This window comes from Delphinus delphis, chromosome X (genome assembly GCF_949987515.2).
Source record: "Delphinus delphis chromosome X, mDelDel1.2, whole genome shotgun sequence".
Classification (NCBI taxonomy): domain Eukaryota; kingdom Metazoa; phylum Chordata; class Mammalia; order Artiodactyla; family Delphinidae; genus Delphinus; species Delphinus delphis.
Window position 1 is genome coordinate 32874126 of NC_082704.1, and position 22434 is coordinate 32896559.

A 22434-nucleotide genomic window follows, 5' to 3' on the forward strand; every position below is an offset into this window, starting at 1 on the left:
TTTGTTCTATCACATTTTTGTGACTTTCCACTCTTCATCAAACCTAGCGTAAAAATACTCAGGTGTAACTGTTTCTCTTGGGTCTTCATTTCCTTATGAAGGCTCCTGTGTCACATAAAACCTATATTAAATAAATGTGTATGCTTTTCTCTTGTTAATCTGTCTCTTGTTACAGAGACTCAGCCAAGAACCTAGAAGGGTTGAGGGAAAAAGATATTTTTCCTCCCTTTACTGCCTTCCAGGAGCACAGGGCTCAGATAAAATTCAGCATTGTCATAGGTACTCCTTAGAAGGTATTAGGCTGCTGGGCTCATCTGGTTCTTATACCCCTTTTTGTGCAAAGGTGGAGCTGCCTATAGAGTATTTCTAGTCAATACATACTTTTTGAACATCACCGATTAGAACCAGTTGTTTTGAGAAGAATATTTTAGATAGGATGACCAGGGAAGTCCTCTCTGAGGAAGTAATTTTGGAACAGAGACCTGAATTCATTAAGTGAGCAAACCATGCAAAGCAGAAGGGTGTTCCAGGCAGAAGGAACTGAAAGTGCCAAGACCTTGAGGCACAGATGAGCATGTAGAGATAAATGAGACCACCCAAATGAGAACAAGCAAAGGGCTACTTATTCATAGCTTGTTACGGCAAGGGAGTCAGCCACCATTGCTTGCATTTGGCAAAGACTCACAGTCAGGCGAGTAGGGAAGCTTCATCGTGGAAAAGAGGGATAGCTTCAGGTATGCCTTGATTGGAGGCTGTTGGCATGCGGAAACTGTAGGCAGGCTAATGAGAAGCAGGGCATCCTATGTGATTGATACATATTTGGCTTTCTCTGGTTGGTACTAAGTTGGAAGCTGGGACAAAAATTAGGGAAGCTGTCAGTTATTAATCAATTCCTGGATGTTTTGGGCTGATTGTTACAGGGAGTATTGTTTGGCTTCCTGGATTGGTTACTAGAGATAGTAGTCTGACTTATAGAAAGTAAGTTGATTTCTTGAGTTGGTTTCTGCAGATTGTGGGTAAGAGTTCTATTTTTTATATATGGTCTGGCCATTGTCTGTTTGCATATTCAGTCTCTCAAGCATGACATGTTTGAAAAACACCAGGAAGAGTAGTGTGGCTGGAGTGGAGAGAAGGAGCAGAAAGTGTTGGGAGATGAGCTTAGACAGATTGGTGGGGGATAGGTGTGGTAGGGCCTTGAAATCCATGGTGATAGGAACCCTTTGGAGTATTCTCAACAGGGGAGTGAAGTGAGCTGATTTATAGTTTTAAAAGGTTGCTTTGGCTGTCATATGGATTCTGGAGTCACTAGAGAGACAAGAGTAGAAGCAGAGAAGCCACCAAGGAGGCTGTTGCCATAGTTAAGGCGATATTTTGAGTCAAAGGCGCTTGAAAAAACAGCAGATGCAAGAAGGACACTCTGACTTTTTTTCCTTTCTTTTAAACACAAGAGATGAAATTTCCACGTAAGAGATGTTGTAGGGGAGCAAATTTTGCCACCCCAAAATGTCTCTTTGGCATGAGGATTAATTTAGGTGATTATTTTTAAGAAACAGAAGACTCAAGAAATTTTTCTCATTACCGCCCCCTTAACTACCTAAAAGAATTTAAAGGGCCTGGAATAGTGCTATCACCAGAGATGTCTGCAAAGAGTATGGGTTAGGTGTGGTGGGAGAAATTTGTTAGGGTACAGAGACCAGCATTCACTCAGTGTCCATAGTCTCTGCATGGCCCAGTAAACATTTATTTACCAAACATTTGCTTTTCCATCTCTATGTGACTTGCCTTCCTCCCCTTTCAGGTTCCAAACCACTAGCCCCCAACGTCCTCTCTTGTCTTTAGCTGAAGATGGTGTTTAAGGTGAGGGTTTCAGCCATTTTGGCAAGTTACTCAGTCTTTCTGGGTCTCTCTCATGTATACATGTTATTAAATTTTGTTGATTTTCTCCTGTTAATCTTTTTCATGTTAATTTAATTCTTAGACCAGCCAGAAGAGCCCTGGAAGGGGAGAGGAAATTTTCTTCCTCCCTGACAATGTGCTCCCTATACCAGAAGGGAAGAGACATTCTATCTCCAAGGACAGGAAGTTGAGGCTGAGAGAAATCTACAAACTTCGTTAAACTAACATTTACCTTCCTATTCACTTCCCCACCCTATTAAATACCCTAGCTAAAGCCCCTTTGCCTTGTCGCATTTTCACAATTTACTACTCTTTGTCCAATTTCAGTACATAAGTGTTCAACTCTAACTGCTTTTCTGAGCCTTCAATTTTCTCATGAAGACTCCCATGTACATGTAAAGAAAAAAACAGTTAAAACTTGTATACTTTTCTTCTGTTAATCTGTTTTATGTCAGTTTAATTCTTAGGCCCAGCTGGAGACTCTAAGAGATAGAAGACAAGTTTTTCCTCCCCTATAGATGACAGTGGTCTGAACCAGGATAGTAGCTGTGGAGGTGGTAAGAAGTGGTGGATTCTGGACATGTTTGGAAGGTAGAGCGAACAGGATTCATTGATGAGTTGGATGTGTGGGTGAGAGAATAATCAAGAATACAGTATCTCCAGTGTCTTTGACCTGAGCAAATGGTGATGCCATTAATAAGATGAAGAAAGCTTTTATGAATGCCCTTTGCTCCTTCATTAAATCATGTCTACTTATCCAGATGATATATGTATGCTACTTGAGGATAAGGATGGAGCCTTGTCAAGTTTTCCTTCCACTAAGCTTATTAGAGAATTGTATACCCAGGACAGACTTACGTGAATATTTCTTATTTATTCTGCTAAATAAATTGGGAAAAAAAATGGTTTTGATGCCGAGGCTAGCAGGCAGTTTCTAATTGAGGCGCCTCTGTTCTGTTCTTTTCCCCACCCTCTTGATACTTAAGTAAAAGAAATGCAGAACACTTGGGAAGTCTACATTTTTCTTGAGATAAATTGACATGCTTATTGATGTAGTCATTCTAGAGGAAGTGGCTAGATGCTTAACTAAGTCTGAAAGAATTCGGATATTTACATTCATTTGAATCCAGAGTTTGAAAAAAACACTTTGTGCACTTCACTCTTGGAGAAAAGGAGACAGATCAATATCCACCAGAGAAATATAGCTGAATTGTAGATTAGATACAAATCTGTTAGTTGCATTCTCATCCTAAACTGATTGTTGAGTGTCCAGGTAAGGAAGATCCTCTGCTGTGATTTAAATCTAGACTTTTTTTTGCTTCTTGTAAATTTGCAAATGCAACATAAAGACCTTTTCTCCCCTTATTCTACCATGATACTCCTATTAGCTACAGTGTTATATAGAAATACAAGGGAACAGTAGTGCTCTGTTAGTAATGAAATTTACATGTGAAAAGCAAGTGATGCATATTCAATTGCCCCTGTTTCAGAATCTCATCATTATCACAGTCATTACTGTGTAACTACCTTGTTTTGATTGATTATATACATGAATGCAATATAAATGAGGGTGGCTGTCATGAAAAAGAGTTTCCTTCCATTAAGTTTTAAAGAATAGTCATCAGTATATTTAAATATTGCTTTTAATTTTTTTCACATGATTTTCTTTAATTATCATATATATTTGAATGGAGGCAAGAATTTTTCTTTATTATCTACATGTTCATTTTTTCTACCTCAAAATTGTGCTACAATACAGAGTTTGTGATGTCACTACTATTTCCATAACAACCCACTCAGCAATAGCACATATACAGTTTAATACATGATCAAGCAAAATGAAAAGCTCTGATTAAAAATAAATGGAGACATTCAAACCTAAATTCCTACTAGCAAACGAAAAAGATTATAAAGTGCTACAAAGAGCATATGCTAGAAGGAAGCATTAGTTTTATTCCAAAATTATTATGATTATCCCTATTTTTCTCATGTAAAGTAAAATCCCACTAATTTAGTCTCTACTAAATCAAAAATTTTCAGAATTCACCATGTGAGGAACACTGAGGGAAAGGTTTGATAAGTAAATGGATACATAAAGAACAATGGTAGTATCATTATTAGTGTCATATTTAGGCTAAGTGAACAATCTGTTTACTAAAAGCAACCTCCCACTGTTAAACTAGCCTACACTATCTTCCAGTAATGGCAACTAAAATGTTCACAGTATCTGTAGTTTTTCATCTATTTCAGGACCCAGTTGGGGGTAAGCAGGATTAACTACATCTGGTTGGAACAGAGTAGGTGGGCCAGGTCATGGAATTAGATTTTCCCACTGAGCAAATTCAGCTATAGGCACCAGAGGAAATGCCGTATGAATCAGAATATGATATTTAGCCATGCAGTCAGTCATCCAGTATTGCTGAACATCTACTATGTGCCAGGTTCTGTGCTAGTCATTGAGGTTATAATGATGAATGTCTTCCCTCAGAGGACTCCCATATATGCAAATAAATGAGTTGCAATGCAATGATTAAATGCAAGACTATAAGCAATTATAACACTGAGGTCACACAGAGGAAATAGTAATTAACTGTTCTGGGGGGTGGGGGAGAATCAAGGAAAGTGATAGACCTGGATAATGGGGATAAATCAAGCTGTTTTGAGGTGAGTGGCAGTACACTAAGGATACAGAGGTAGAAGGGGCTTTCCAGGCAAAGGATGTTGAATGTGATCTGGAGTGTATTGTGAAAGAGAAAGTAGTGGGGGAAGAAGACTGAGCAGAGTAAACAAGACAAGGTGATAGAAAGTTTTATACATCATGCTAGGGATTTTGGACCAATGTCTGATCATCCTATAGTGATACCTACAAGTAAACAAGCAATCTCTATACACAGAGAGCTTTCCCTTAACTTTTCAGTGTCTCATTCTTAAATATGAATATTCAGTCAAGGATCACCAGACATTTGAGAAAAACTTTCAACATTAGAGCTATACATATTTAAAGTGCATAATTTAGTAAGTTTTGACATAGATATTCAAATATATATGCATGTTCAAAATACACATATTCATATATATACACACACTCCTGAAACCATCCCCATAATCAAGATAGTGAACATATCTACCAGAAAGTTTCCTTGGGCCTTCCCTCTTGTTCCTTGCCAAGAACACTAATCTGTTTTCTGTCACTGTCGATTTACATTTTTCTAGAGTTTTATATAAATTGGAATCATGAGTATTTTCTCTTTTTGATCTGGTTTCTTTCCCTCAGCATAATTAATTTGAGATTCACCCCTATTGTTGCATGTATCAAGAATCCAGTCCTTTTTTTGACTCAGTAATATTTCATTGTATAGATATACTACCATTTATTTATTCATCCCCCTGTTGATGGACTTCTAGGTTATTTCCAGTTTTTGCATGTTACCAGTTAAGCTTCTTGAAAAGGAGACATCAGTCCCAAAATGGAGTCACTTGTGCTAAACCCCACATCAGCAAACCGAGACTTAATACCTAACCTAACTGCAGTCTCCACACCCCCCAGGAATGTAACCTTTAACCAGTAAACCTGGAATTACCAGGTCAGCACTAGTGATGTAATCCACCCAATAGGCCCTTCTGTTCCCCTTAGGATGGTGGCCTTCCCTGAAACAGTGCATTCTTTGCTAATAATTTCCTTTTCCTGCCCCCTTTCTTCCTTTAAAAATCTTTCCTTTTCTACAGCTCTGTGGACCTCCTTTCTATTGCTAGATGAGATGCTTCCTGATTCATAAATCATTAAATAAAGGCAACTTGATCTTTAAATGTGCTTAGTTGAATCTTTGTTATTTAATAAGTTCTTTTGAATACTCTGTACAAGTCACTGTACAGACATATTTTTCTTTAGTTTTGGGTAAATACCTCAGGGTGGAATGACTAGATTGTATGGTAGGTGTATGTTCAACTTTATAATGAACTACCAAACTGTTTTGCAAAGCAGCTCTCCCATTTTACATTCCTACTAGCAGTATGAGAGTTCTGGTCACTCCAATCCTTGCTAACATGTGGTCAGGCTTTTTAATTTTAGACATTCTAATAAGCATGTAGTGGTCTCATTGTGGTTTTAATTTGCATTTCCTTAATTATGTTGAGCAACTTTTCATGTGCTTATTTGCCATCCATATATCTTTGATGAAATGTCTGTTCAAATATTTCCCCCATTTTTTTTATCATATTGGTTTGTTTACTGTCTTATTGTTAGGTTTTGAGAGTTCTTTATATATACTGGATGTCAGTTATATAATTTACAAAGATTTTCTCCCAGTCTGAGGCTTGTTTTTCTTTCTCTTATCATTGCTTTTTGAAGAGCCAAAATTTTTAATCTAGATGGAATCCAATTTATCATTTTCTTCTCTTATGGATTGTGCTTTTGTTGTCAAGTCTAAGAAATCTTTGCCTAACTCAAGGTCACAAAGATTTTCTCCTATGTTTTCTTTTAGAACTTCTAAAAGAAGTTATGGATTAAAGGTCATTTTTTTTGCCTATGAATCTACATTCAATTGTTTAAGCATCACTTGTCAAAAAGACTTTTCTTTCTCTTCTGCTTTGACTTTGTATGTTTGTGAATCCATATGTGTTGGTTTATGTCTGGACTCTCTATTCTGTTCCATTGATCTGTTTGTCTACCTTTATGCCAATAATACATTGTCTTGATTACTGTAGCTTTATAATAAGTCTTGGAATCAGATGTTAACCCTTAACTTTGTTCTTTTGCAGAATTCTTTTGGCTATCCTAGGTCTTTTGCATTTTCATATGAATTTTAGAATCCTTTTGTTAATTTCCTTAAAAAAGCCTGCTGGGATTTTGATGGGAATTGTGTTGAATTTATAGATCAGTTTTGGAAAGAGTTCACATATTAACAATATTAAATTTTCTATACCATGAACAAGGAATACCTATTTATTTAGGTCTTCTATAATTTCTTTTAGCAATGTTTTGCAATTATCAGTGTACAGGTCTTTCACATCATTGGTTATATCTAGCCCTAAGAATTTCACAGTTTTTATGCTATTGCAAATGGTATTGTTTTTAAAAGTCAGTTTCCAATAGTTTGTTGCTAGTATATAGAAATACAATTGATCTATATTAATCTTGTATCCTGCCATTTTGCTAAACTCGCTTATTAGTCCTAGTAGCTTTTTGTTGTTGTTGTTGACTCTATTGGATTTTCTACATAGACAATCATGTTGTCTGAAAATAAAGATAGTTTTACTTCTTCCTCTCCAGTTTGGATGCCTTTTATATTTGTTTTTTTTTTTCTTGCCTGACTGCACTTGTTAGAATGTTGAATAGAAGTGGCAGAACAGATATTCCTGCCTTGTTCCTGATCATAGGAGTGAATCATGCAGTCTTTCACCATTAAATATAGGGTTAGCAGCAGATTTTTAGTAGATAACCTTTACCAATTTAAGGAAGTTACCTTCTATTCCTAGTTTGTTGAATGGTTTTATCATGAAAAGTATTGGGTTTTATCAAATCCTTTTTTTGTGTCTATTGAAATGATCGTGTTTTTTCATCTTTTTAGTTTGTTAATATGATACATTACATTGATTGGTTTTTGAATGCTAATCTAACCTTTCATTCCTGGGATAAAGCCCACTTGGTCATGATGTGTTATATTTCTATATATTGCTAGATTCAATTTACTAAATATTTGTTATGAATTTTTGTGTGTATTTCATGAGAGTGTTAGCCTATAGTTTTCTTCTCTTGTAATATCTTTGTGTGGTTTTGGTATTAGAGTAATGATAGCCTTGTAGCATGAGTTGGGAAGTATTCTCTTCTCTTAAATTTTTTGGAAGATTTTATATAAAGTTGTTATTATTTATTTTTTAAAGGTGTGGTAGAATTCACCAGTGAAGCCATATGGGCCTGGGAATTTCTTTGTAGGAGGGGTTTAAACTATAATTTCAGTTTCATATATATTTCACTCTTCAGGTTATCTGTTTCTCCTTGACTGAGCTTTGGTAATTTGTGTCTTTCAGGGAATTTGTCCATTTCACCTAATTCATCAAATTTATGGGAATAGTTGCTCAAGTTATTCCCTTATTATTCATTTGCTGTCTGTAGAATCTTTCATGATGTCACTTCTCTTGTTCTAGATATTTTTAATTTTCATATCCTCTCTTTTCCTCATTAGTCTGGCTAGTGATTTACCAATTTTATCGATCTTTTTAAAGAACCAGCTTTTTTTGTTTGTTTCACTGATTTTTCTCTGTTATTGTTCTGTTTTTTATGTCATGGATTTCTGCTTTGATCTTTACTGTTTCCTTTCTTCTGCTTACTTTAGGTTTAATTTGTGGTTTTTTTGTTGTTGTTGTTTTTTTAGTTTCTCAAGATAGAAGACTGTGTTATTACTTTGAGATCATTTTTCTTTTTTATATAGCCATCTTATGTTATAAATTTGCCCCTAAATACAGCTTTCGTAGCATCCTACAATTTTTAATATGTTGTGCTTAACTTTTCATTTAGTTAAAATTATTTTCTAATTTTCCTTTTGACTTCTTGTTTGATACATTCATTATCTAGAAGTGTTATTTCATTTGCAAATATTGTAGAAATTTCCAAAGATCATTTTGTTATTGATTCCTAATTTAATTCCATTGTGGTCAAAGGACAAACTTTGCATGACTTGAATCCTAAATTTATTGAGACTTGTTTTATGGCCCAGACTATTGTCTATCTTGGTAAATATTCCCTGAGCACTTGAGAAGAAACTACATTCTGATGTTGTTGGGTGATGTGTTCTATAAATGTCAATGAGGTCAAGTGGTGTTTGAGTCTACTATATCTTTGCTAATTTTCTACCCACATTTTATTCATTTTTTAGAGAGGAATATAGCGATGCCTAGGTTATAATCGTGGGTTTGTCTGTTTTTCCTTGCAGTTCTATCAAATTTTGCTTCATGAATTTTGAAGCCCTGTTATTTGGTTCATAAACATTTAGGATTGTTATGTCTTCTTGATTAATTGACCTCACTATCATTATGAAATAAATTACTTTATCCCTGGCAATATTTTGCTCTGAAATCAACTTTGATATTAATATAACCACTCCAGCTTTCTTTTGATTAGTGTTAGCATGCTATATCTTTTTCTATCCTTTTACTTTTAACCTATTTGTGCCTTTATATTTAAAGTATGTTTCCTGCAGGCAGCATGTGGTCTCCTATGGGTCTTAATTTTTTATTCCATATGACAATCTCTGCCTTTTAATTTGGATATTTCAACCATTTACATTTATGTGATTATTGATATGGTTAGGTTTGAGTCTATCATCATGTTATTTGTTTCTATTTGTCCCACCTTTTTTTGTTCACTTTTTCCTCTTTTTCTGCCTTCTTTTGGATTAATCAGGTATTTTTTATGACCCCATTTTATCTCATTTGTTGGCTTATTAGCTATAACACTTTGTTTTGTTATTTTAGTGATTGCTTTAAGGTGTTTTTTTTTGCACATTTAACTTGTTTCAGTATACCTTCAAGTGATACTACACCATTTCACATATAGTATGACAACCTTACAATTATATATTTCCATTTCTCCCCTCCCAACTTTTATGCTATTGTTGTCATATTTTTTAGTTTTGTATATGCTCTAAATCCCACAATGAATTCTTATTATTTTTGTTTAAACAGTTTTTAAAAGAAATTGAAATAAGAGAAAAGTCTTGTATATTTACCCATATAGTTACCAATTCTGGTGCTCTCCTTCTTGCTTTTTGTTTAAATCAATACTTCCATCTGGTATCTGCCTGAAGAATGTCCTTTAGTATTTCCTGTAGTGCAGGTCTGCTAGTGATGATTTCTTTCAGTTTTTGTATGCCTGAAAATGACTTGATTTTGTTTTTGAAATATATATTGCCAGGTATAGATTTCTGGTTTGACAGGGTTTTGTTTTGTTTTGTTTTCCTTTCAGTACTTTAAAGGTGTCAACTCTCTTTTCTATAACATTGTTTCTGACAAGAGATCTGATGTCATTATTTTCATTCAGCTATGTGTAACAGCTCTATTTCCTTTTAAGATTTTTCTCTTTATCATTGGTTTTGAGCAATTTGATTATGATATGCCTTACTGTAATTTTCTTCATACTTCTTCTGTTTGGGGTTCATTGAGCTTTTGGGATCTGTGAATTTATATTTTTCATTAATGTCAGAGTTGGAAAGTTTCTTCCAACTTCTTCAAATGTTTTTTCTGTCCCCCAACCCCCTCAAATATTCCAGTTGCTCACATATGAAGCCACACATAGTTCACTAGTGCTCTTTCATTTTTTAGCATTCTTTTTTCTCTGTATGTTTCATTTTGTATAGTTTCTATTGCTATGCATTTGAGTTCACTTATCTTTTCTTCTGTAGTGACTAGTCTGCCTTTAATCCCACCCAGTGAATTTTTCCTCTCAGGAACTGTAGTTTTCATCTCTAGAAGTTCAATTTGGGTCTTCTTCATGTGTCTGCTTAACTTATGGAACATATGGAATACAAATTATAATAATTGTTTTAATGTCCTTGTCTGCTAATTCTAATATCTCTGTCAATTTGGGGTCAGTTTTGATTGATTTTTTTCTCTTCATTATAAGTTATGTATCTCTGTTTCTTTACATACCTGGTAATCTTTGATTGGATGCCAGGCATTATGAATTTTACCTTGTCAGGTGCTGGATATACTTATATTCCCATAAATCTTTGTTAGCTTTATTCTTAGATGCAGTTAAGTTACCTGGAAACAATTTGATCCTTTCAGGTCTTATTTTTCTGGTTTAGGTGAGTCCAAAGAAGAGCTCAGTCTAGGGCTAATTTTTCCCACCACTGAGGCCAGACCTTCTGGGTACCCTACCCAACGTCCTGTGAATTATGACTTTTCCCAATCTGACTGGTAGGAATAGGCACTATTTCTGGCCTTCTGTGTCAGGTACTATTCTTTGTAATCTAATCCTTTCTTGTTCTCTCTCTGGCCTCAAGTAGATTTTTCACACATGTGCACTGATAGTTACTCTGCTGAATACTTGAGGGGAGACCTCTGCAGCTCTCTGGGACTCTGTTTCTGTCTCATTAACTCTAGTTGCATTTGACTCCCCAGACTCTCAGCTCCATAACATCAACAGAGAGGATCCACTGACCTTTGCCTCAATACCTCCACCCTATGCCATGGCCTGGAAAATCACTTATAGCTGGGGCAATCATAGGTGTCACCTCATTTGTTTCTCATATCTACAAACTAGTGTCCTTCATTGCCTGATGGCCAGTGCCTTTAAAACCATTGTCTCATGTATTTAGCTTTTAAAATTATCTGCATGTATAATTTCATTCATCATTTCATAATGGACATTTTCAAACATACAAAAAGTTGAAAGCATTGTATAGTGTACAATTGTATGTATACCCACTCCCTAGATTCTACAATTAACAGTTTACAATATTTGTTTTATCATACAACTATGTATTTATTCACCCCTTTATTCACCCATCAAACCATCTTAATTTTTCATGCATTTTAAAATAATTGAAAATATCAATATAATTCACCCTAAATACTTCAGCATGCATATGATTAATGAGAGCTTAATATTTTGAATTTTGACAAATTAATCACCTGTGTAATGCTAACTTCCAAGTTATAAAATATACCTGTCACCACAGAAAGTTTCTTCCTGACTTTTCCAGTCAATCTCCACCCTCATCTTTCCAAAGGAAACTACTGTTTAGATTTTTTCACTACAGATAAGTTTTGCTTTTTCTAGAATAGCACTGTTAAATAGAAATGTAATATGAGTCAAAAATGGAGCCACGTGTAATTTAAAATTTTCCATTAGCCATGTTACAAAAAATAAAAAGGAAGAAGTGATTAATTTAAATAATGTATTTTATTTAATCCAATATGTCCAAAATATCATTTTCAACATGTAATCAGTATAAAAATTATGGATGAGATATATTACATTTTTCTCATATTATGTCTTTGAAATCTAGTGTGCAGTTTACACTTATAGTACATCTCAATTTGGACTAATCCTATATCAAGTGCTCAGTAGCAATTTGTAGCTAGTAACTACCATATTGGATAGTGCAGTTCTAGAATTCAATATAAATGTGATCATAAAATAGGTTCCCTTTGTCTAAGGCTTTTTTGCTCAGCATGATGTTTTGAGAATTTTAAAATTAGTTCATGCATCATTTTAATTAAAAAATTAAATGAAAAAAATAAAACAAAAGGGAAATAAAATGCTCAGCGAGAGTAATATAGAGGATGAGAGGAAAGAAATTGCATGTAAAGAATTCTGCCATTCAGTCCTTGTATTAGGGAATAGGAGACTAGACATGCTGATAAACTTTATCCTTTACATTAAGTAATCATAAAATATCTTAGTATTTTACGGTCAAGCACTAAAAGAAGAGAAGTAGAATACCTAATTTCAAAATCAATAGAGGGAATAAAAGTGAATTAAAAAATTAAGCAACTGAGTGACATGTAGGAAAGGAGAAAAAAAGCAAACAAAAACCAAGAGAAATAACAAAATGATAATAATAAGTCCAAATATGTTGGTAACCCCAATAAATATAAATGGGCTGAACATACCATTTAAAACATACAGATTTTAAATTCAATAAAAGTGCTAAACCCAACTAATATTGGACTTATAAGATACATATCTAAAATATAAGGAAATGTGTACTTTAAGTAAAAGGATGGAAAAATATATATCTGGTAAATACTAACCAAAAGAAAGCTGGTGCAGCTCTATTAGCAATAATATCAGACAAAGCATTCATCCAGAAAACTGGATAAAACAATTGTGGTATATTTATACAATGGAATACAACAGTGAAAATTAATGATAAATATCATGAACCTAATAAGCATAATCATCATCATAAGTTGTAGGAGGATAGGTACATTATGATATATTTATATTAAATTTAAAAGCATGTACTGCAAAACAATGTTATATATCATTATGGATTCATACGTATGTAGTGAAACAAATTAAATCATACATTGTAATGATAATACCAAGCTGAGAATAGTAGTGTCGAATGCTGGCTCCTCATATATCACCAACACAACTTGAGTTTATTTGTTTACCATGGAAAGGGAGAAAACCACCTCCCCAAAGCTTTCGTAGTATCTCATAGGGAGAAGGCAAGGGTAGAATTTATTGAGAATTGGAAATTTGGTTAAAAGTGGGTCCTCTAATATGAGGACTTGTTTACAGTTGGATGAGGATCATGATATAACAGTCCAGGAATGGTGGAAACAGCAATGGGAGGATTTTGAGGAAAGGTATTCAGAGTTTTAGGGCACAAACTGTTGACATTTTCCATTGAAAAGTTGATGAATCTTTCAGGAAGTTACTATTGTATAATGAACAATCAGGCCATTTGCTTGGATAAGAATCTCCTGGAAGAGTAGGCTTATTAATGTAGAGAGTAAAGTATATGTGGGGGAGAGTAGGTAATTTCAGTCTTTAGTGTCCAAACTGATGAGAGTAGAGGGTGATGATTTTGGCTCTCAGTAGTTAACCCTAGGGTAGAGGAATAGGATCAGGGAGAAGTACACAGGGGCTTCAACTCTGCCTATAATATTTGATTTCTCTTAAAAAATCTGAAGCAAAAGTTAAAACTTGCCAAAGCTTGGTAACAGGTTCATAGGTAAAATAGTTTATCTTTCCTAACATTTCTTTGCATTTATTGTAGGCTTAAAATATTTTAAAATAGCACCGTTGCTTCATAAACAATGACCGATTCTTTGTCTCCATTTTTTCAGATGCCAGGTAGGTCTCTCTAATTCAACATCACAGATGATCCAGTTACATTACAATTGAGGTGGTTGATGTTTCATTACATTCCAGTCATAGTTTCCAGGTTATCTACCTTGTCAAATTCATAGGACTCGGTCACTTCCTATGTCTTGTCAACCAAAATTTTACAAACCACCTCTCAGTTTGTATCAATTTCAATCTATGTCGATTTTTTTTCTATTGAGAGGGCCATCTTTTACTCATCTTTTCCATGGATTAAAGAGTCTCTTTCCCTAGTGCGCTATATATGAAGATGTATATATACACACAGGTACACACACACAGATCATATATTTTATATACATATTTATACACATATACATAAAGAATATTGGAATTAGAAGTTCCCCAGGTCATCTTCCTAGCCAACTTATGGACACTTCTATACCATTACAGAGCCAGTATAGCATAATGGTAGCATATGAGTTCTGGAGTCAGTTGGCTATGGTTTAGAATCCCAGTTCTGTGTCATTTATTAGCTGTGTGACCTGGGGCAAGTTATTTAACCTTTCTATGCCTCAATATTCTTGTAGGTAAAATGAGGATAGTAATCATACCTATTTTGTAGGATTTTGTTAAGTTTAAATAAGAATGCATGTAGAATATTAAGCATAGAGTTTAACACATAAGTCTTCAAAATATGCTAATGATTATTATTATTATCATCATTATCTCTGATAGATATGACCATCGGCCTCTGCTTGAACTGTTTCAACAATATTCTACCCTACAAGAAAACCTGCTCTATTTGGGAGAATCTCTATTACTAGAAACACAATGAGCCAAAGTTATTTTCCTATAAACCTTGCTCCCTTTAAATTCTAATTGTTGGTCTGAGTTCTGTCCTTTCAAACTACACAGATTGTCTCTACCATGTCAATGTGGAAGTTCTTGAAAAGTTAGAAATCAGTGTCTCTTATTCTCCAGAACAGTTTTTATCCACAAGTTAGAACTCTAGAGTGTAAGTAGTGTTAGAATAAGATAGCAGATTTCAGCATCACCTACAAATAGATTGGTGAATAAGTACTGGATATTCTGTTAGCTTGAAATGTTAAATTTTGAAGGGTTTGATTTAGACGTGTAATAGCAGGTCTCCAGGCATCTAATGAGTTACAGTATCTAAGGTTTGGGGTAAAGGAAAGCCTTATATTTCGACTTACCTTTGGATCCAAGTTCCTGTTTTTACCAACTTTACCATTTTTGCTCTGTTTTGCCTTCTGTGTGTATAGTCCCTTTTCTGCAAATGCCACCATGCAAGATACCATCACAGCCCCTTCCCTTACCAAAGCACTGATATGTCCAGACTACCTGGATTGTCTAGAACATTAACTATTGCTGTTCTTCAAAGCTCTTCTGAGGGAAGAATCTTGACTAGTTATCTCTTCTTCTTGGCCTCTAGCCTCCTGCCATGTTGCTAGGTCCTCTGTCTACTTTGTATTCTTTACCTCTCATCTGTCGTTCATACCCAACAACCCTTCAAATATATGTTCATTTCTTATGTTACAGTTTATCCATCTTTTTCTTGCTTCCAGCCCAAATCAGCCATACACTGAGGATTATATTTCCACAATTAAGATGAACTATTAGAGTATCTTGCCAGATAAAGACAGTTTTCTTCCTAAGAGAAATTCTGCTCCCAGCTAAATCTTACACTAACATTTTATATCTTCATGCTACACAGTCATGATATAAAGAAATATATCTAGGTCCATAATGAAAGATATGTGGCATGTATGCCTCCATTACCCTCTTCACCATAAAAGATGTTGTCAACCAATCACAACATGCTCTACCAAAAATGGCTCAAAATCTTTCTTCTCCATGGTTGTAGCTCCTGCCAAAGAGCTCTTTCTGTTAAGGTCCCAGATTCCACCAGGTAGCCCTGATTGTGGTCTCATCTCCTGTTGGCAGGCCCCTCCATGATTCTAGGACCAAAGAGGGTCATTGCTTCTGGGTTCTTGTAATATTACCTTTCCCGTTATTTCCCAAACCCTAGGATTGGTGATAGGCTTCTGCTTCTGCTAATCTTGAGCCTGTTTCACTGTCCCCATTTGTCTTCTATCACATGCATTGCCAATTCCTTATATTAAATTCCCTCTATTTGAAATAGCTAGAGTGGTTTTGTTTTTTCTGATTGGACTCTGAATGATACGCCTCCTTGGAAAATTTCTAGTATGTTTTATCTTTTCTATGGTAGAATCATATTCAGTAAACCTCAGGTTGGATCTTCAAGCCATCCCAACATGCCTCCTTCTGTGCTGTATATCCTCTGTCTTCTCCAGATCCGTTCTCACAAGCCTTCTCCACCCTGCTCTTAGTTCTAGGAAGCTGGCCTTTACAAAATGCATCCCCTGGCTTCCTTGCCCTCTGGCTTCCAGGTGGTCTGCATCAGCAGATGAAGGTAGAGGAGAAAGTGTTTGGAGTATTTAATCCTCCAGCCCCCTATGGCTTTGCTTATGTACCTCAGGTCATAGATTGTTAGTCTCTTTCTCGGGCTACAGGGCATGCGTATTCCAAAAACGTTTCCCTCCCCTTCCCCCCTCAAGCCTAAGAGTGGTTGTAACTTCCTACAGCTGCTAGTCTCTGGGTGCTTTGCTATCTCTTTTGACCCCTTAATCCTACTCATCCCTTAGTAAATAGTCCCTTCATTAGAGTTTCTTTACTCACCCTTTATGAGAATGCCATCTGTTTCCTGCCAGGAACGTGATCAATACAATCTCATACCTGTGTTTGACAACCCACCCCTGTTCATTGCAAACTCTCAGGACCCTATTTGTACTATTACTAACCTGTACCAACACTGTCTCCTTGGTTTCTGGCTTCAAATTATTGGCTCTATTTTCCTCTTGTGTATGGTACTACTCCTAACCTTTGTACTTCATATTTGTATTTGGTCTCCCCAGGTTGGAGTCTTCCCTCTCCCCAGAGGACTTTATCTCTAACTCACTCTTCTTCTCCTGCTACCAAGTATTTCCAGGCAATTTACCTCAGTTTGAGGACCCTTAAACCTAATCTCCTTTCCCAACCTGCTTGACAAGTGACTAATTCTCCAAAAACAGGGAGAAATATTTGGGCATATTCTGTGTTACATTATTGGCATTCTTTCTTCAATCTACTCTACAACCCCTCCCTGGGCAATCTCATACATTAACACCTCTTAAATTTATGTCTCCAGCCCTAACCTCTCTTGTGAGCTCCAGACCCGTATATTCAACTGCCTATTCAACATCTGCACTTGGATGTCTCAAAGGCACATCAAGCTAAACATGTCCAAAACGAAATTCATCTCCCCCTTGATCTGATTCTCCTCTAGTGTTCTTTGTCTCAGTGAATAGAGCCACTAGACCCTTGTTCAAACCAGAATCCAGTAAGTCATTCTAGATTCTTCCTTCTTACCCCACTTATCCAAGTTATCAAGTAATGCTAACTTTATCTCCTAAATCTATCTCGAATTATTTACTTCTCTTTATCCCTACCCACTACCACTCGATGGGATGGTGTTAAGTCTAGGGTATTATCATTTTTCTCCTGAACCACTTCCATAGCCTCTTAACTGGTCTCCCTGCATCCACTCTTGCCCCTCTTCAATCCCTCCTCCACACTGCTACCAGAGTTCTCATCTTCTCTATGCTTAAAGTTAAAAATCTATAGCATTGCCCACAAAGCCCTGCATGTTGTTGTCCTTGTCAACCTTTCCAGCCTTCTGGAGACTTCTCTTCACTCACTGTGCTTCTTCAAGTGTGCCAAGTTTATTTGACCTCAGAGTCTCTGTACATGCTGTTCTTTCTATGGAATGTTTGCTCTATTCTCTCCTTTTACTCCTCCATTAGATTTTAGCTTAGATACCATCTCAGCAGAGTCTTCCTTGACACTCTAGGCCAGTCTAGGCAGCATGCCCTCCACTTTGTATGCACCCAAGCACCCTATACTTCTCCTTTGTAACATAGTATTCTTGTAATTATATGATTGGAGATGTCCATCCCCTAGGCTGTAACTTTCACCAGGGCATAGAGTGTGTTCTGTTTTCACACAGTAGGTGCTGAATAAATGTTGAAAGAATGAATGAATATAGGTACTTATCATCTTGACCAGATTGTAGATTTTATGATTGCAAATTTTAGATCCCCACAGAGCCTAGCTCAGTATGCTGTGTAATCTGTCTCTCTTACTCTCTAACGTGTGTATGTATAATTTAATCAACAAATAGTTGATGTGAAAAATGAATTGAAATTCCTGGAATTACTCAAGTTATTCTTCAAAACCTCCTCACCTATATCTATTATGTGCATTTCCTTCTCCTACTCTACATATGTCCCACATTTTTGTCTCCTTTTTCTACGAGGACAATAATTCATTTTTTGTGGCTAGAGGAAGCTTCTCTAGCCAGTAATTCTCTCCCTTTTAATGCCATTGCACTTATTAGAGAGCACAAATGAAATAGCTGTGTACAGTTAGAACACTATACAATTTTAAATAAGAGCACTATTTTTACCTAAGAGGAGGTGTTCTCATTTCTAGGAGGGGAAAGATCACAATCATGTATATGAAGAACTGGCATTGACTGTGAACATTAAGTCAAATGATCAAAGGATTAGAATTTGCGTTGTGGGTTGATAATTCATGTGTATTTCTGCCTCTTCCCTTCTTCCATGTAAATTAAAGCTGCAGGATCTGCCTTTGTGTAAACTTCCCTACAGTCTGTTAAATATGTGTTGCTTCAACTATAAAATGATTTTAATAGATGGCAGAATTCTGCTTATTTGTTCTGAATTTCGGCACAGGGAGTAATTAATAACCTATAGAGCTCAATGGTTTTTTGCAGAACTTGGAGTGTAATGGAATGAATAACTCTGGAGTATCTATTCAGTGCTCAGAAAGCAAAGCACTTTTTGAGATGAGTACTAAACTAGGAGTCCAAAGACTGGCAGTGTACTCTTGACTTGGCCTCTGTGTAACCATGAATGTCTCCCCAATCTCTCTGTGCTAACGTCCTCTTTTGTGAAACAGACTTCATAATACTTCCACTCATTACTCACAGGGTTGCTGTGAGGAACAAATGAAGAAAGTACGAAATGGAAGATACATAAATAAAAATATCCCACATGTTGGGGAATGTTGCAAGATATTGGTACTTCAGATACCTTATCTCACTCTCACCTCAGGTCACTTTCATTGGCAGCTGGTAGTCATTACCCATTTTTCACATCTTACTACTAAAGAAACAAACACACCAATAAGGTGGCAAGTGGGGAGAAAATAAAAGTTGGGAGGTTGGCGACTAAGAAAAAATGATGACATCTCAGAATTATAAATCCCACAGATTTGTAATTGTTACAATTTATATTGGGATGAAGAGACTAATACTCTTTATATTCTTCAGACAATATATAGCTGTTATCAGCAAACCAAACAGAATTTATTTTACAGGGAACAAAAATGACATGCTAAATATTAATTCAAATATTATATTTCATATATACAATATGAATCTATTTCAAGTATTAATGATTTTAAACAAAAGAAACCCAATTTTCTCTTCCACACAATTTTGTTAAAAAAAAGTGCTTCTTTTGTACAAATGCAGGAGAATAAGACGTATTACTAAATATAACTACTTAATTGCATTAAATGGACCCCTTTTACCTACTTAGTAAGCATGGTGGGGTCTGCAGCCATCAGACTCAGGAATCCAAAGCTTCAGATTTGGCATAGATGGAAATGTTAGGCTGAATGAACCTGCCTTTACTTGATATATCTCAAGATTTCCTGCCTAGTACATAATACCTAATACAAAAGTCTTTTACAATAAACCTTGTTTTATACAACCCATGATTCTGAAAGGCAAAGTACACTTTTGGATATTGAGTTATTTTAAACACATTAGGAAAGTTTACTGTTTAAAGAATTCATGTGGTGAGTCCTTTTATTTGGTTGAATTATATGAAATTGCTGATATTTCAGCATTTTTATTTATGGAAAGGGCAATTTCATGTGATTCAGTGTAATAAAAAGTGAAGACTCATTCTTTCACCTTAAAACAAAGTACATCTATATATAAATAACCTACCTGTTTAGATACATTTAGGCTAACATGCAATATTTTGGAGAGTGGGGGTGAGGGAAGGAATTGCCAAGTCAGCATTTTGGATAGATGCATAAATTCAAATTATGCCCATTGATTGCTCTAGCTGCCTCTTTGAGCGGTAATATATGTTAATTAATACATTGGAGGATATAATAAAATTTAATATAAATGGAAAAATTTTCTTTACAGTTGGTTTGCTATGATGAAAACATTCAGTTTATTTTCCCAAAGATTAAATACCATGTGAGTCACCATAATGACACATCTGCTTACATACATCTCCACTTATGTTATCACTGGAAATCGTCAGGGGTTATGCTGCTATTTTAGTGCAATCTGTGCTGTGTACTTTGGTTAATGCTCGGTGAAGATTTGGATCCCATGGGGTAGTTGTGATGAAAGAGGGTGGTTGTTTTCCAGGTGAGTAACCTAATCATAAGTTGGGAATCTTCTTCCAAGTCAGAGATTAAGGAGCAGTTTAAACTCCTGAAATCTGTGTTGGAGAGGTCAGGTGAGCAGCGAATAGATTTGCAGTCTGTCTCTTCATCAGATTCAGCAACAAGGCATTGGGTATCTTGCTATTCACTGCTGTTGAAAATGTAATCAGTTCCTTCATTTATCCAGTGACTGACTTCTTAACTGTAAAGTGCATTCAAATACTGTGAGCACAAAAGGCAGAGTGTGGAGTGAGGAGAGATGTGTGTCCTTAAGAAGTTCTGGGGTATATTGGCAGCCTTTGATGAAGTGAGTGTATGGCTGCCAAGAACTAACATTTTAAAAGGTACGTGGAGTCTGGGTGTTGAACAAAGACAACTTAAACCACCAAATGCAATAATAGGAATCACTCTGCATTTTGGAAATTATAATACCGAAAGGGGAAGCACATGCCCTATCGAGTCTTAGCCTACCTGCTCATCTCTTCTGAATGGTGCAGAATGCAGCTGCCATCTCTTACGGTGCGCTATTGTTAACAGGTGTGCCAGAGTCAGCCTTGCTACTGATTTAAGCTCTGCATGTGGGAATTTCACACTTTGCAGCCCCTTGGAGAGGGAGTATTGGCAAATGACTGTGTATAAAAGTAGAAAGCACTTGGGAATTTCACCACCATGCCAGATTTAGATCAGAGTAAAGGGGCCAATTTAAATTGGCAACAAACTAGAGAGAGCTGCATGTCTGGTAGAGGTGCCATTAACCTGACATCCATTCCACTTCTTTCTCACTGCCGCTGCAATTCCCGCCGGAGCACTTGGTTGAAATTTGATGACCACCTTTTAGGTGCAAGAGAGAACTGATTTTTTTCTAAGCAGGTAGAATTTAACATGGGTGTTTCAGTTCTTTGGTGGCAAGAGTATGACCAGCCTTCTAATTTCTAATTTGTAAACAGTACTCATTTCCTTTGGTTCCCTTTTGGAACGTTAATTATTAAAAAATCAAATTCTTTTTCCACTACTGGCATACTAGGGCTACTTATGAGAATGGAATTTTTCAAAATATATTTCTCTTATAGGTAATAAGTGAAACACTTCATCTTTTGGCAGGGATCAGGAAGGGAGGAACATTTTCTGGGAAAGACAAATGTGACATTTGAGGACACTGATCTCAACAAGGATTTGTTGGAGGGTGTTGTTTAGTCCTTTCCTCCTTTGTCTCTCTTTGTTTTTCTTACACTCAAATCTAAAAGGAGTCCAGTGATGACTAAATAGCCCTCAGATCATTTTTCAGAGAGATAAACCTGCTACCTAGAGGCTTGAGTGTTTTGCCCAAAGGCACAATCATTCAACGACAGAATACCAAGATTATTTCACTTCTGCTTTGAAGTACAGTTGAGTCTTCTTTGCTGAGGCCATCTTTTTCTTTTTTTTTCTTTCTTTTTTTTTTTTTTTGCAGTACGCAGTCCTCTCACTGTTGTAGCCTCTCCCGTTGCGGAGCACAGGCTCCAGACGTGCAGGCTCAGTGGCCATGGCTCACGGGCCCAGCTGCTCCGCGGCATGTGGGATCTTCCCGGACCGGGGCACGAACCCGTGTCCCCTGCATCGGCAGGCGGACTCTCAACCACTGCACCACCAGGTAAGCCCTGCCGAGGCCATCTTTAAACAAAGCTTATATTTGAGTGCAACTCAATCCTGGAGCATGATGGGTAAGGAGAAAAAGGCAAAGAAGCTGCACGTATAATATAAGGTTCATTATCATAAGCACATTTTGACTTAATTTTCCCTTGGTCTGGGGGGAGCTCATTGTTCCAGATTTTTGTAATACATTGGCCATTATCTGAGTTTTTAAAAGTCCAGTAATAGTAATAACACAGATATAAAATGCACATTTTCCCTCTCTAGATGAGGTTGTTGACTAGAAACTTCTTTTTGTAAACTTGCTCTTTAAATTGAAACAGTTTCTTTTAAGAACTCTTCTTTCATTTGGGACAAACCCGATGGCCACAGATGATAAAATCACTGCTCCTTTGGGAAAGGGCTCGTGGTCCCTTCCATTAACCTCCAACATGATTTAACTTCATGTAAGCAGAGGTGATTCTTTAGGGTCCAACTGCTACATTAAAACTTGTTCCTTTCTTGGGATACCCTCTTTGAACAATTAGCCCTTTCAAAGGCAAATTTTCCTT

At 36.2% G+C, this 22434-nt stretch overlaps 1 protein-coding gene across 1 annotated transcript in view; it reads left to right on the forward strand.

Moving 5' to 3' along the window:
• The first annotated feature begins 21667 nt into the window (after positions 1-21667).
• The window catches only part of DCX (doublecortin), a 209896-nt gene continuing 209129 nt past the window's right edge, over positions 21668-22434 (forward strand). Inside the window, exon 1 of the mRNA XM_060001993.1 lies at positions 21668-21884. The gene's annotated coding sequence lies outside the window, so the exon portion shown is untranslated. The remainder of the gene's footprint in view (positions 21885-22434) is intronic.